The sequence below is a fragment of the Anas platyrhynchos genome, chromosome 4 (assembly GCF_047663525.1).
Source record: "Anas platyrhynchos isolate ZD024472 breed Pekin duck chromosome 4, IASCAAS_PekinDuck_T2T, whole genome shotgun sequence".
NCBI lineage: Eukaryota > Metazoa > Chordata > Aves > Anseriformes > Anatidae > Anas > Anas platyrhynchos.
The window spans coordinates 78,561,464-78,575,719 of NC_092590.1; the positions used below are offsets into that span (position 1 = coordinate 78,561,464).

Here is a 14,256-nt window from a genome sequence, read left to right on the forward strand (position 1 = left end):
CAGGGCTGTCACTGCCCCTAGGATCCTACCTGGTATTCAGGCAAAACCACACTGAAGCTCTCCCTTTGACAAATTTTCATTTCCTTCCTGTGTTGCCTAATTTTACTCCTGAAGGAAAGGCGATGTGCTTTGAGGATGGGTCCGTGCTGGCTGCGTGCTGATTAGCTGGCCAGTACGTGCTGGCTGGCCGGCGGGTTGATAACTCTGAGACTAGCAAATGGGCTGACCTTTCCCTTTGAGGGTGCACTAATTTATGCCCGTCTTTTCCACCTAGCCATTGCTTTTTATGACATTTGTAGATAGCTTCAATCTGTCCTCAAGATTCCTCTCCCTTTGCCCAGTAGAAGTAAAACCGGCCAATCTGGAAGAAGTTGGGGTGGGGGGATGTGGGATTGTCATTTCATTAAGAAAAAATAGCAGGAAACTTTCAAAAGTGTGTCAGAGGTAAGAGCTCAGGAGATGATACTCCAGGACTTTAGAGATGCTGAACACCAGCCTGATGAAGACGACCCCAGAATGTCAGGTGTATTTATTCCTTCAGCGGAAAGTATAAATGCATTTTCAATTTACTGAGGATCTCAGGTGCTAAAAGTCACCAGGCCCATGCAGTTTTAACCTGATAATCTTATGTTAGAGGGACTTCAACAGGAGAGATATTGGCCCTATTTTTTGCTGTCCTGTCTCAGAAATGCATCTGTGGGGAGGACTATGGAACTAGATGGTAGTCTTTATTAAAATAAAGGTGATTTTGGATCAAAATAAAATGTAACAAGTGCAGTGACATTGCACAATGGATCAGAAAGGGACAGAAAGCAGGAAGTTTACTCGTGACAGGGGAAGTTTGTTCACCACCCGTGGTGTAACCTGGTCAGAGCACAGTTCGATAAAGATCCCGTCAGCAAGAGTTGGATTTTAACAGCACCCCCCCACCTTCCCCTCTCTCTGCCAAGCGAGCGCCTTTGTGCGAACACAGACACGTCGGATCTAACTGCAAGCAATTAAAATCAAACCCAGATCCAGACGCAGGGCTCAAGCCGGGCTGGGCTGGGCTTACGAAAAACAACAACAGAACAACAACAACAACAACAAAAAACCCGGGCAGCCAAGTAGAAAATGCAGATTGCATGGAGAAGGGCATTGGAGGGGAGGGGTGGGGTCAGCCCGAGCCTTCCGCGGGGCCTGGAGCATCGCGCACATTCTTGCAGAGACAGTAACCAAATCCACATGGTGCACAGGCCTTGGCAGATGAGCGTAATTTAATTGAGCGAGCTCCATACCTGAGGGGAGAGGAAACTTGTTTATTTGGAAACAAAACTTGTTTTTCTCATTTTTTTGGTTTGTTTTGTTTTAGCCTCAAGGCCCTTGGAAGTCTGTGCCAAGTCAGTGTGCACGAGTCCTATCTTTTTTTTTTAACCCTGCTTCTGCTGATTCAGACAAGGAGGACTGGCAAATGAATGATTTTCTAGGTATTAGGCCCAGCAGAGTCTTTTAGAGAATTGCCAAATGTTAAATAATTAAATAATTTTTTAAAAAGTGTACCTTATTCCCTGATTCCTCTCCACTTCCCCATTTTGGGTTCTATTTTCTGATGCATCTGAGCGGACATTTTTATCCTGCTTACTGTGAAATTAGTGAAAAAAAAAAAAAAAAACAAAAAACAAAAAACAAAAAAACAGAAATATTCTCAAAAATCCTTTTGTTTCATGAACTTCATCTTTAAAGGAAAGTGAAAAATGCCATGAAAAAGCCCAGATAAATCTCTCTAGAATTAGTGACGGCACCAAATGAAATCCTACAACCTGATCTCCTGCATCGCACACTTGCAGCAAGTTCATGTGCTGAGAAAGCAAAGCATGGAAATTTCTGTGTGGGGTTGGGAGGTGATGATGTGTGTGGGGGGAAAGGTTGAGAGAAAGAAGGGATGGAAGTGAAAGTTCACAATTTGTGACTGTCAGCTTCTAAGGGGTTGAAAGCTTTCCACTTCCAAATCCAGCTCCAGCTCTGCACTTTGCAATACACTTCAGTTTCCAGGGGCACCTCAGCTTTGCTGCTCCCATTCACCTGGTCACAAAGCAAAGAGGAACACTGTACAGTGGCTATTATATGAGACTAAAAAAAAAAAAAAAAAGAAAAAAAAAAGTTAAATCCTTGCAAAATCAAAAAGCTGTGTGTTTAATGACTACTTCCCAGAGGTGAGTACCACAAAACTGCACCAAGAAAAAGTTTCCACTCTTATACTGAGCCATTGGCTTCTACTGTTGGATCTGCTCACCTTTTCATGCATGTTCTTTATGACTTGGATTCAATCTGCCCCATCAACAGATCGGAAATGGAGGCAGGGAGAGGATAAATTACAGGGCCAAAATCAAAGGAATCATTCGCAAGGAAGCTCTCTCTGTGGGGCTGCTTCCAGCTCCTGGTCTTGCTTTGCGCTAAGGTTTCAGAAAAATGAGAGGCAGCACTAACAAATGTCCTTGTGCCAGAGGTGAGAATATTGATGCGAATTTCCTCTTATTGCTCTTCTTGTAGTGTCCAGTTTGGCATCATGCAAGTGCAGAGGCAGAGACGACAAAAGGTACAAGAGATGAGAAAAATGTGAGAGTAAAAGCAATATTCCACCCCATGGAGAATCTGGATGCAGTACAAATCCCTTGTCTAGGCAAGGCAAACCCTTGCTTAATGCCTAGGAGAATGTGAGTTTTCATATTCTCCCAGATCTGGGTTTCACCCCGTCTCTGGAACCAGAATGCTGTCAGACAGAAGTCCAGAGGCACACAGTTGTTACAGCGATTTCCACTTGCTTTGGGATGCAGCAAAGGACACATTGAAGGTAATGCCAAGGGTGGAGAAATTTAATAAACAGTGCCTTTGAGCTACTCTCCGTATCAAAACAGTGAGATAAAAAATTACAAATGATCCTAAACTCTGCCAAGTGGTTGCACAAACAGCGCTGAGGCAATGAACCTGGAAGCGTGTCTTCATTGGATGAAACGTGCTCTCAGCAGGGAGGACACCAGGCCCTCAAAGAAAATGCGGTAGAGTGAACTTTTAGTAGGTGACAGTTCAAAAGGAAGATGAGATACCAGGGTATTTTTGGAAGAGAACTTAAATACCTGTGACACAGGTCCCGGCTAGATAGGAGCTACAGGAGCCAACTGGTTGCTTTAATGAGCTTAAATTGTGTCTAGAACTGAACGTAAGGAAAGAAAACATTTGAATCAATGAGATGTTTCGGTGTGAGAGATGAATGGGGCTCCTTGTGTGCAGGACTGCTCATGCTATGGCCATCTGAAAATGGTGCATGGTCTATGAACACCGAGTTTATCACATTTATTACTATTGAATACTACAGGTGTATAACAATCCCCTACTGAAGTTCACCTGGGCTGTCCTCCCACCTTGCCATCAAGAATCAGATTCACTTGCCCACAGAGATGTCCAGCATCATATTAGGCATCATGGGGTATCCTGCCTTCTCCACCTGCTTTTCCAGAAAAAGTATCTCCTGTAAGTAGTATATCCACGGGTCCCATGTGGATTTCTCAGGCACACTGTGATGCATGAAGTGATAGCAGATATCTATGTCTGGACTACTGAACCCCACTCTAGAAGTGGGATCAGTGTAGAAATTAAAATATCTAAAGTTAAGAGTCTGTGGATAGGTTTCTTTAGCTAATCTAGGTACATAAGGGTTTCATTTTGAATAAATGAGCACCTAAAGCTTTGTTGGCAATCTGTACATGGGCGTGTAGTGCTAGTTGAGATGCTGAAATGTATGTGAGACATCCATACGGGTCTGGCAAGGGACCTGCAGGAGACCTGTGCCCATTGGAGTAGCAGGCAGAGGCCAGGTGGAATATTCCACAATGCCTGGAATAGCACCACATGGCCGTGTGGGCAGCTGAAGGCATCCCAAGTCAATTTGTTTAATGAGGAGCTACTCAGCACCCTTCTTGCTTTGCCCTAGACACTCGGCTGCGTTGCTCTGTAGACCCTGCTGAGCGGTCCCACCCTGAGTGGTGCACAGGCAGACACCCACGTGCAGGCACCCAAACACAGGTGTGGTGCTCTGCAATCTGAATCCTACCCTGAGACGTGGATAGCAACTCACTGAGTGTGGTCCTTCAATGGGATGTGCTGTGCTCTGTGGAAATGCCATTTAGATGATAATTTCCTTTAGTGTCTTGTGAAACCACTGCCTGGGAGGGATCCACAAGACTCACTGAAGTCAGGATATTGCTTCTACTGCTTCCGCTTTATCCACAAGATGGGTAACCTTGCCAGATTTGGAAATTACACTGGTTTGACACGACCTGTTCTTAGGAAATTCATTTCTTATCACTTCCTTATCCTCCAGGGTTGAACAAGGCATGTTCAATCAGCTATTTGAGTATCTCTGTTGACATTAAAGTTCAAGTGACAACTATACAATCCCTTGGACTTTTTTTCCTCTGGCCCTTCCCTCTGTCTTTTTAAAGGCAGAGTTTATGCTTACCTTTCCCACAATTTATTGAATTCCCTTGTGCTCATGCACACACATCCCCTGCTGCTCTCTGCTGCATGCCAGCTGGAGTGTTCAGGACCCCAGTTTACAGAAGGCAGGAGTTAAGCACAAAACTACAACACTGTACTGCTTTTCTTCCCTGCCCTCCCAGGCCAGAAATCAAAGACTTGTGAAGCAGGGCTTTGCATCCTTAGGCATCTGGGAGGTCACCAAACACCCTATGAGCCTGGATGCTCCTGGCAAGGGCAGAAGAAATTGATTGATCGGTGCCTAAATTCCAGGGTGATGGGCACATTAGGAACCTGTAGGCTGGAAGATTAAAGAGATATTTAAGAAGCTCTGCCCAGTAAACAGAGCTGCAAGCACACTTTGTATTAAGCGTATGAGTTGTCCCAGATAATCGCTAATGGGTCAGAGATTGCCTGGCTTGGCTCTTGAGTACTCCAGGGTGAACGCAATCAGGGCCTGCCCACCCTGTGCATCTGACTTATCTAAACAGTCTGTAGCCTGCTCTCTCCCCACTTTGGCCTCTGCTCCAACCTTTGTTGTTTTAATTGTTTTAAGCATCTGGACTAAGTTAACCTTATTTATTTATCTATTTGTTTATTTATTTATTTATTTAGGTCGATGCAGAAGCAAAAAAAAAAAAAAAAAAAAAAAAGGCCCTTAATATTTCATCCTTCTACGTGCCATTAAATAAACGTGCCTTTTGCCTTGCCAAGGGGTGCACTGTCGTGATGATTTTTGAGCAGGGTCTGCAGGACAAGAGATGACAAGAAGGTTAAAGCAGGAGGAATCTGTCCTGGAGACAGCTGACTTACCGCAAAAGCCCCTGACTACACTGCGTTACGGGCAGCCAGCCCTGGGCCTGGCTGTGAGAGATGGTTAGAAAACATCTGCCAAAATCATTCTGAACCGAGAACAGTATTTTTTGGACACAGCTGAGTCCCCCTCTTACCCCCCACCTTCAGGGCCTTTTTTCAGGGAAGCATTGAGATTTCAGCGAAAAATCCCACAGAAAGAACATCAGTGTAAGAAAATGAATTTTAGGGGCAAAAAAAAAAAAAATTAAAAAAAAAAAAAAATCAGAACTCTCTTTTAGATTTCTGGAGATTGTTGTCTACTTTTGTTATCTTTATTCTGGGGTGATCATTTTTACAAATTTTCCATGGTGTGTCAGTGGTAAAGGATTCATTAGGCAATGCGACTATCAGTATGTCATAATACAGTCGTGGAAGTATTCTCTTATTTTCTATTGTGTGCCTTTTCAAATCATTTAGGGCAAATGCTGTTTAGCACTAGCTGAAATATCTTATCTTTCTTTCTAGATCAAAGTGTCTCCTGTTTGTGTTGTAATTAATAAGTAATGAAACACCTTAATTACAATACAAACAGGAGATACTTTGATCTGGAAGGGAAGATAAGGTATTTCTCTCACTGCTAAGTAGCAGCTGCTCATAATGATTTTGAAAAGAAAATAAAAATAGAATATTTAAACAATTTTAGGTCATTATGGCATGCCAGGAGTACCTGCCATAACATAGGAAGAGATAATATAAATATAATAAAATACTATTAAACCCCCATAAAATAACCAAAGAATTTCTTGAACTATGTTTTTGGAGTGAAAATTCCCTCATCTAGGCAGTTTCAAAAGTAGTTGGTTTTGTTCTGGTTCCAAATGAAAACAGTAGAAGTTCCTGGGAAAAGGGGGAATATGTGAGCATCAGTCTCTTCTTGCTTCTTCATCAGTACCTTTTCTTGCACCATAAAATGATGGCTAAAGACAACATCCATGACTGAAGATGTCCAGTGCTAATAGGTACATCCCTGAAATTATTGCTCCGGTCTGGGGAAAAATGCAGAGAAGAAAATCACTGCTTTCAGTCTCCTGCCTTGCCCTATGGAAAAGTATATGCATCTCCCCAGTGAGCCCTGCTACCTCCTGGCCCATCCTTCTTTCTGGTCCTTGCTGGTGTCTGGACAGGTTTTCTTTTACACTGTATTTATTCAAGCAGCTCTGTTGAGAAAGACTGGAAGAACTGGTATTATATCACTAATTTGAGATATAAATAAGCAATGGCTTCTTTACTTCAGGAGCATGTAAAGCCATTTTAACTCATGACAGAAAGTAGATGGGTGCTGTGTCAAGTAGTATTTGCCCCTGAAATACCCAGGGCCACCACTTGTAGCACCCCTGGCTCTGCTTGGGAAAGTTCTTGTGCCAATTTCTCATTGGCACATTGGTAACTGCACTTTGAAGGCTATGGTGTGACTGTTGAGCTAAATCTAGAGAAGCTGGGACATCTTATTCATGTTTGGATGCCAGGGGCCGTAGCAATAGCAATGAGAAGACCTAAAAGGGTCTTCTAAGTCATTTTAAGCTTTTAAGCCATGTCAGGAAGAAAGGTGGAACCTCTGTGCAACTTCCACCTCCACGCGGCATCTGTTACCAGCCTTGGTTACATCCTCTTTCTTCTGAGTGCCTCATGATTTGGGTTTGCTCATGATTAGCATTCATGGGTCTTACAATATAAAATTACCTTTAGGAAATTGCTCATCCATCACTTTCAGGTTTCTTCCAAAAATTCAGTCAGAAATTTGTACAGAAATAAACATTTTCCAAGAGAAAAGGAAACAAGCCAAGCCAAGCTAAGCCAAGTTAAGCCAAGCTATTTTTCTTCACAAACTTTAATAATGTGATGCTAATGGGAGGCAGAATAATGCAAATGTATACCTAAATGAGAGGAAAAATGTAAAGTGGGATGGGGATCATATTAAAAGGTGATGAACTGAGCTTTGGCTACAACTAACTAATTTAACTAACTACTTTTAAAATTTGACTGCTTTTTCTTTTGCAGCAGAACTGATTTCTAACAGAGCAACGTTAGGATGAGCTCAGCTTACAAATTAGGATGGCATCAAGAAGCTGATTCCTTTCACAGTACCCCACCACTTGTTAAGCCACCTTTGGGATAGCCTCAGGAAGGAAATGTCCTCATGCCATGCATAGGTAATACCTAGACCTGCATAAGATCAAACAGGCAACAGGCACACTTCAGCTTACTTTCTAAAATTCGTCTTCAGCTGGTAATATATTTAATGTTATCCATATGAAGGATCCTTAGGATCTTTTTTTTTTTTTCTTTTTTTTTTTTTTGGAATCTATTCTTTTATATTCTTTTGTTTTTTGCCACTGTGATTATACTCTGATCATATTTTGGCAAACAAGTTAAAATATGCTGTTTAATCTTGGTGTTGTGCTCACCTATCTCATGAACTTACAGGTGAAGGCTTTTAATGTAGAGATTCCCTTGAACTTTTTAGTCTGTCCCACCCTAGGCTTCCTTGGCTCTAATATCAGTGATAAATAATAACATCTATTTTTGCATACAATAGAAGCTTGATGCCCTGTACTAAGGAAGTGGTTAAAGCTCCTTTTCCACCTACTCTGGAAAGATTCCTAGTAATGAATACTTTTCCATGTATGAATGTCTTTATTTTCTTTTTTGGCCCGTTCCCAGCTTCTTTAAATACAACTTTTCCTATGTTTGATGTCTCTTTCTTGTGTAGCTCTGTCATGCCTGTCTTTATTTTTCACATGAAGTACTAATCCATATGAGCATTATCGTATGTGTAATGGTTGACCACCTTGGCCAACATAGCAATTAATGAATTCAGAAGCTTTTTTGGGTTTTAACTTTTTCCTGAATGCTTGTAAGTGTAAGGGCCATCACATTGCAGGATACTGTGCATTGAACTGGGACCCTCCTAAGAGAAATACATGTTCTACCTACAGCTAAAAGTCCAGACTACGAAGTGAGAGATTTTGAGTGTCTGGGAGTTTATGATGATTAAATGACCAAGACTCAAAGAACCTCAGATTTTTTTATTTTCTCATTTTTTTTTAAACATGACCTGATCTTTTTCAGAGCACTCAATACTTTTTCTGGCCAGGGAACTTTTTCCCCTAGTGAACTAATTCCATCTGAACTTCCTCTGAAGGTGTATAGTGTAACTGTATTTATATATGCAGTTATAAAAATATATGCTGTTCATATATATATATAATTCAGTGACAAAATCAGCTTTCTAAAGCTGATTGCAAAAAAATGTTCTGATGTCCTTATTTCTGGGAAAATTCTGAAATTTCAAACATTATTCAAACTAAATGGAGAAAATAATCAACCAAAGTCTTCTGTCCAGACAGATTAGAAAAGAAAAATCCAAATAATTAAAATGCACAGTTTTGATGATACAGGAACATTTTGCTTCAAGAAGTCAGTACATTTGATTTGATAAAGTCAAAACAGTTTTAATATCCAGCTTGCAAAAGTGTAAAACATATATGTAAGCAGAGCATATTAACATATGCCAAAATGTTATGGATAACAAATTTGAGATGGGGTGACTGAAATATTATCAAAATGAAATCGTTTAATACTTTCCAGTCAAAAACAAAAACAAAAAACACTCTCTTAAGATTTCCTATTAAAAATTCCAACAAAACACTAGAATCAATGAAATGGCATTCATTGACAGTAAGATGCCTTCATCAGCATTTTCTGATGCAGCTTGATGGCTTTCTGCATCTCCTTTTCAGGAAGAGATCATCCCTTTCCTGATGTAATTTCATTAGCATTTGACTTCTTATAAATTCTGCTTCAGTCACCTCGGGCAGGACATATTCCAGTCATAGCTACTTGGCTATAAAGACTAAATCCTGAGTCCAACTAAAATCAAAAGTGAAGTCTGCCTTTGTTTTCCAAAGAGGATTTTTTTTTTTCACTTTGGCCACCTGAGTAGACTTTGCAACAGGAGAAAATATAATTAATGACCATGCTGAGGCTCATTTGCTCTCTCAGAAGGGCATAGTGTGGCAGCCCAAGAGAATCAGACCTGCTGATTTCATGGTGAGCACTGGCCAGGCAGAGACCACATTGGTTGTTTTATTCATTTGCAAAGTTCTCCTGCAGGCCCAGAGTTACTCATGACCTAGGGGCATAAGAAGGGCTCTCCTCAGTGGTGTTTCTGTCTGGCGTTCCCAAGGTCCTTCCTACATCTCACTGCGGTTGTGTTTCTTCATGCACCACAGCCAAAGACATCCTTTTTCCCCTTTGTTGTCTGGAGGCGATGGTTGTGAGGCTGGCGTAGCAGGGGAAGAGCAGTCATTGTCTCATGGGCCGATGGTCGTGAATTAACCGTGTTGATGGAAAGTGTTATTAAAGCAGAATGGAGCTGTTCATGAAATCAAGGCCCATTTCTAGCTTGCGGTCATGCTCTGGTCCCTCTCACTACAAGCAGACCTTCTCCAAATGGTGGAGTATTATGAGTTATCAGACCATGCAGCCTGTTTCCCTGCCAAGGTAGTGATTTTTCCCACAAGCTCTTTATTGTTTCCTCAACTTCTAATCTCTCCCTAAGCAATGGGGCCTCCAGAATTTCCTATGAGAGACAGTTTTGTAGTCATCCAAACCAAAATGAACACTGGAGACTTAGTGTGTGGGTCCAGGAGGAGAATTAGGATATTGCCCTTTGGTTTAACCCACAAGCAAATCTTCTTGGATCTTAGACTCCTTCCTCCACACATAGGAGAGCCAGAACTGCATGAACCAGTGTTTGTGTAGATCTATCCCCTTTGGCAAAGCATGATGTCCTGGCCCAGCTTAAGGACAGCTTTCAGTGTTGTTGTCTTTGTTTCTCTGTTTTGATGTCTGACCTTACAAATTGTTCTTCCATTTTCTTCTTTTCTTCCCCCTCCTCTTGTCCCTTCCCCTTTTTCTTCATGCCACCAGCATTAAATAGCTCAAGGCTGTATTTAAAGAACTGAGAAGCTGCAAAGAATCAAGTAGGATAATGGGAAGAAAGGCTCAATGGGTCCCCAGGGACTTATCATGGTTTCTCTCCAACTGTTTTACATGGAGTCGAAAGTTCAACCTCCCATTTTCTGGAAAGGAAAAAAAAAAAAAAAAAGGAGAGAAAGAAAGAGGACAAGTCGTGATGTGGGAATCTTTGGACTGTGATGAAGATGGAAGGCGCCACTCGAAAAAGCGGAGCTCTTCCAATGAGAAACAGATGTCCTACATGTTCCTAAACACATTCAGTCCGTTTTCAATTACACCAGAATTAGAGCAGTAATGAGAAACAAAACAGGGTTGTTGGGTTGTTTTTTTTTTCCCTCCCTCTCCTCTGTCTTCTTTCCTTTTCCCCCCAGATGGATCGGTAGCATATCTCCAGATGACATCTCAGATTGCTTCCTAAAACAATGCTAATCATCTAATACTTCTAGCCTGACACTAATCTTTTCTTTCCTCAGTCTTATTTTCTTCAGACAACTGAATGTGGAACCAGCTCTACAATCTGAGGTGTTCGTTAGACTTGGTGAGAAAGGCTCATTCTGCTCATTTTCTGCTTGTTAGTAGTTCATTGATAAAGACACTTTTATGTGTTTTCTTTTTATTTTTTTTTTCTTCTTTAAAACAAGATTTGACCAAATGTCTTTCTTTTCTAAGCTGTAGGATTCCTCGTTAGGGAAAGAATGAGGGAGAGATTTTTCTCAAAAGCTTGCATATTGGAATCAGAAAATATCCCGAACTACTGCTTTTCTTTTATTTTCATTTTTCTGAAGCAATTGTGGATTTCGCTCAATAGTTTCTTGGTTACTCTGAGACAAGTTCACAGTGAGAAAAAAACAAACAACCCCCTATTTCAACCGCCCCCCCCCCCCCCCCCCCATTTGGATTTGGCAAATCTGGTTTTAAGCCTCTTCCTCCAGGTTTTTTTGTTGTTGTTCTTTTTTTTTTTTCATTTATTTTATTTATTTAAATAGTAGGCTAAACATTAAAATAGAATCAGGCCTAGTGTGTGCCGATTTATTCTGAAACATGGGACTTCGGAAATTTGCTCCTCGCCCCTCTATTGACTCCTGCTGGGTGGACAAGTTGGGGATTGCTGCCTCAGTTTCTCTTCTCTCTACTGTGCAGGATGGTGCTTTGCAGAGGGGACACATGGACTATCTCAAATCATAGAATATCCTGAGTTGGAAGGGACCCACAAGGATCATTGAGTCCAGCTCCTAAAGGGAAAGGGTAAGGTGAATGGTAAGGAAGAGGTGTGCACTGGACATGGGAGAAAGTGTTGTTCCAATATAGGGCTGTGGAGGAGGGATCACCCACTCCTGGGTCTCAGATGTTACCGTGGAGCCTGGATGTTGGGCTGGGAGTGTGAGCTGCAGCAGGTCTGTGCTGGCCCTGTGAGCACACAGCTTTTGGGACCAGGACTGCTGGTTGCCCTATTTCTCAAGGAGTGTGGGCTCCAGCCAAGCCCATGAAGATTACAGGCCTAAAGCCCATGTCATCCGAGGACACAAGAATTAGCACAAGGTGATCTGAAGGATTCAGTTCCTCCTAGCGGACAGATCCTCCCTGCCTGCACATCAGGCTGTCCTGCTAGGACTTGCAGCAGAAAGATTGAGCCTCAAAAACCTCATGGTTTTACCCACTGTTTTCTAGGGGATGCTGGGGAAACACCAGGAAAAAAAAAAAAAAATCTTCTAATGCTAAGGGGAAGGAGGACTCACTCTGCAAAGCTGTGAGTTATTCCTCCTGCAATGACTGTGTTCAAACAGCTAGCAGAGAAATGCCAAATGAAAAGAGACAAATTCTTTAAGGACATGTGTCCTTATTGTTAGGGCTTATGTAGGCCTGAAGCATTTCCCACAGCACAGCACCATGTGGGCCTGCTTCTCTCCCCCATTTTCATGACACCTGCGCAGGCTGCGCAGCTTTAACACCTCTCTCCTCGCTTTCAAAGCTGGTTGTGTGTGATCTGCTGGTTCAGTATTTGGAGGGGGAGATAACAGACTGTGTGGCCACACAGACTTAATTCATATTCTGTAGGAAACTATGTGATGATAAATTCATTATTAATAAATATTTTTTTTGGGGGGGGGAATGTAGAGCTTGTGGGGTAGGGACTGGTGTATCTGAGGTGTGAGGAGAGGCCAAGAGAGCTGGGGCTGCTCGGCCTGGGGACAAGGAGGGCAGGGGGATCCCGTCCGTGTCCACCAAGCCCCGCAGGGAGGTGTGGAGAGGCCGGAGCCAGGCTCTGCTCAGCAGTGCCCAGGGCCGGGCCTGGAGGTCGTGGGCCCAGCCCGGAGCCCTGGCGGCTCCCCCTGCCCCTCAGGAAGCATTGCTGGGCCTAGGGGTGCCAGAGCCCTGGCACAGGCTGCCCAGAGCTTGGGGGGCTCCTCCTGGGGGAGCTGCAGCAGCCTCCTGTATTTGAGGAATCCACTCCTGCAACTCTGCAATGGGCATACAGAGCCCCATGCATGGAGTACAGAGATACGAACAGAGTGTACCACTGAAATGTGAAGCACTAAACTCATCTCCCCTCTGTGGGGCGTTGCAAGGGAGTGACAGAGGCCACAGCTGTGTGCCTGAGACTTGAGAAGGGATACGACTTTGCTGCAAAAAGCCCGGAGTGGGCAATGCCTTCCCTGGGGACGGCTCCTGTGAGGGGAGGGCAGCTCAGGACTCTGCTTTCCTGACTGGCCACGACCCCTGTCACTTCTTGAGCATTGGTGTCCTCCTGTCCCCACCCCTGGGTTGGGCACAGCTATGTTGAACAGCCATGTTTAACACAGATCTGCTCTGAGAGCTGTAACACTGCTGCCCTGTTTTTCACACCCACCTGGGCCGTGCAGGTGTATCCATCTCCCTTTCCTGCAGTCCTCAGCCATGAACTGAGAACAGTCATCTTCCAAACACCTCCTCCCTCTGTCTTCTTTCTCCACAAAGGGGATCCTACAGAAAACACCCCAGTGCGCGTTTTTGGCATGCATGATTACAGCAGCTCCTTATCAGGAGCCTAGTCCTTTTGTTCTTTCCCTTCTCCTCCTTACAACTTAATTTGCAAGAACCCACAGCCTCTGCATGGATATTGTTCCTCTCTTTTTGTAATCTCTTTTATTTCTCTGGAGGTTGCTCCATGAGAAAGAACAGTACAATAAAATAATAATAATAAAAAAAATCCGTGCTTTTTTTTTTTTTTTTCAATAATCCATGTTTTAATTAACAAAACAAAATGAAGCAATAGAAACACCCCATCAGCAGCTAAATCTTGCTGGGATGTGCTGGACATGATGTGCCTTGCAGAAAGACGTCCCCTTGAATGAGGAGACAGGAGACCCCCCAGGGAGGACAATTCCATGAAATCGGGTTGGTGACATCTGAGTTTGCCCCTTGCAGCATGGCCTGACAAGCTCAGGCCTAGACCTACCCTGATTATATGTGCCTGAGGCTGTCATGCTCTTGCGAAGGCTCTCAGCTGGTTTTATCACCTCTGGGCCGAGGCAGCTGGACATCCTCCAGCCTTCAGCTGGTCCTACTCCAGGAGGCTCCTGTGTCTGTGCACCATAGTTCCCGGCTCTTCCAGATCTTGGGTTAGCAGGAGCAGAATTAACGCAGGCCCAGCCTGTACCCTGACCTGCTTTATCGCTTCTGAAGCAGCTCAGCACCAATGCTGATCCATGTTCTGGAAACCACGGGAGCCACTGCTCTGCGTGTGGCTGCAGAAGCATCAAAGCCCAGGGTGGCCCCAGGACCATGGAGCTGCTCTGCCTTGGCCCCTGCTCGAGACACGGTGTGGGGGCTTGCTGCCGGGACACAGCCAGGGGTTGGTGGGCCCTCCCAAGCAGCCCGCTTGCTTCATCACATTGCTTGATGGCCCACTGAATGGTTTCAGTCCCTTCC

The 14,256-nt window shown here is 43.5% G+C and overlaps 1 long non-coding RNA gene across 1 annotated transcript in view; it reads left to right on the forward strand.

Annotated features, from left to right (window-relative positions):
* The first annotated feature begins 9,650 nt into the window (after positions 1–9,650).
* LOC119716844 (uncharacterized) overlaps positions 9,651–14,256 on the forward strand; it is a 31,647-nt gene continuing 27,041 nt past the window's right edge. The window contains exons 1-2 of the long non-coding RNA XR_011809308.1: positions 9,651–10,885; positions 11,488–11,592. This is a non-coding gene — a long non-coding RNA (uncharacterized lncRNA). The remainder of the gene's footprint in view (positions 10,886–11,487; positions 11,593–14,256) is intronic.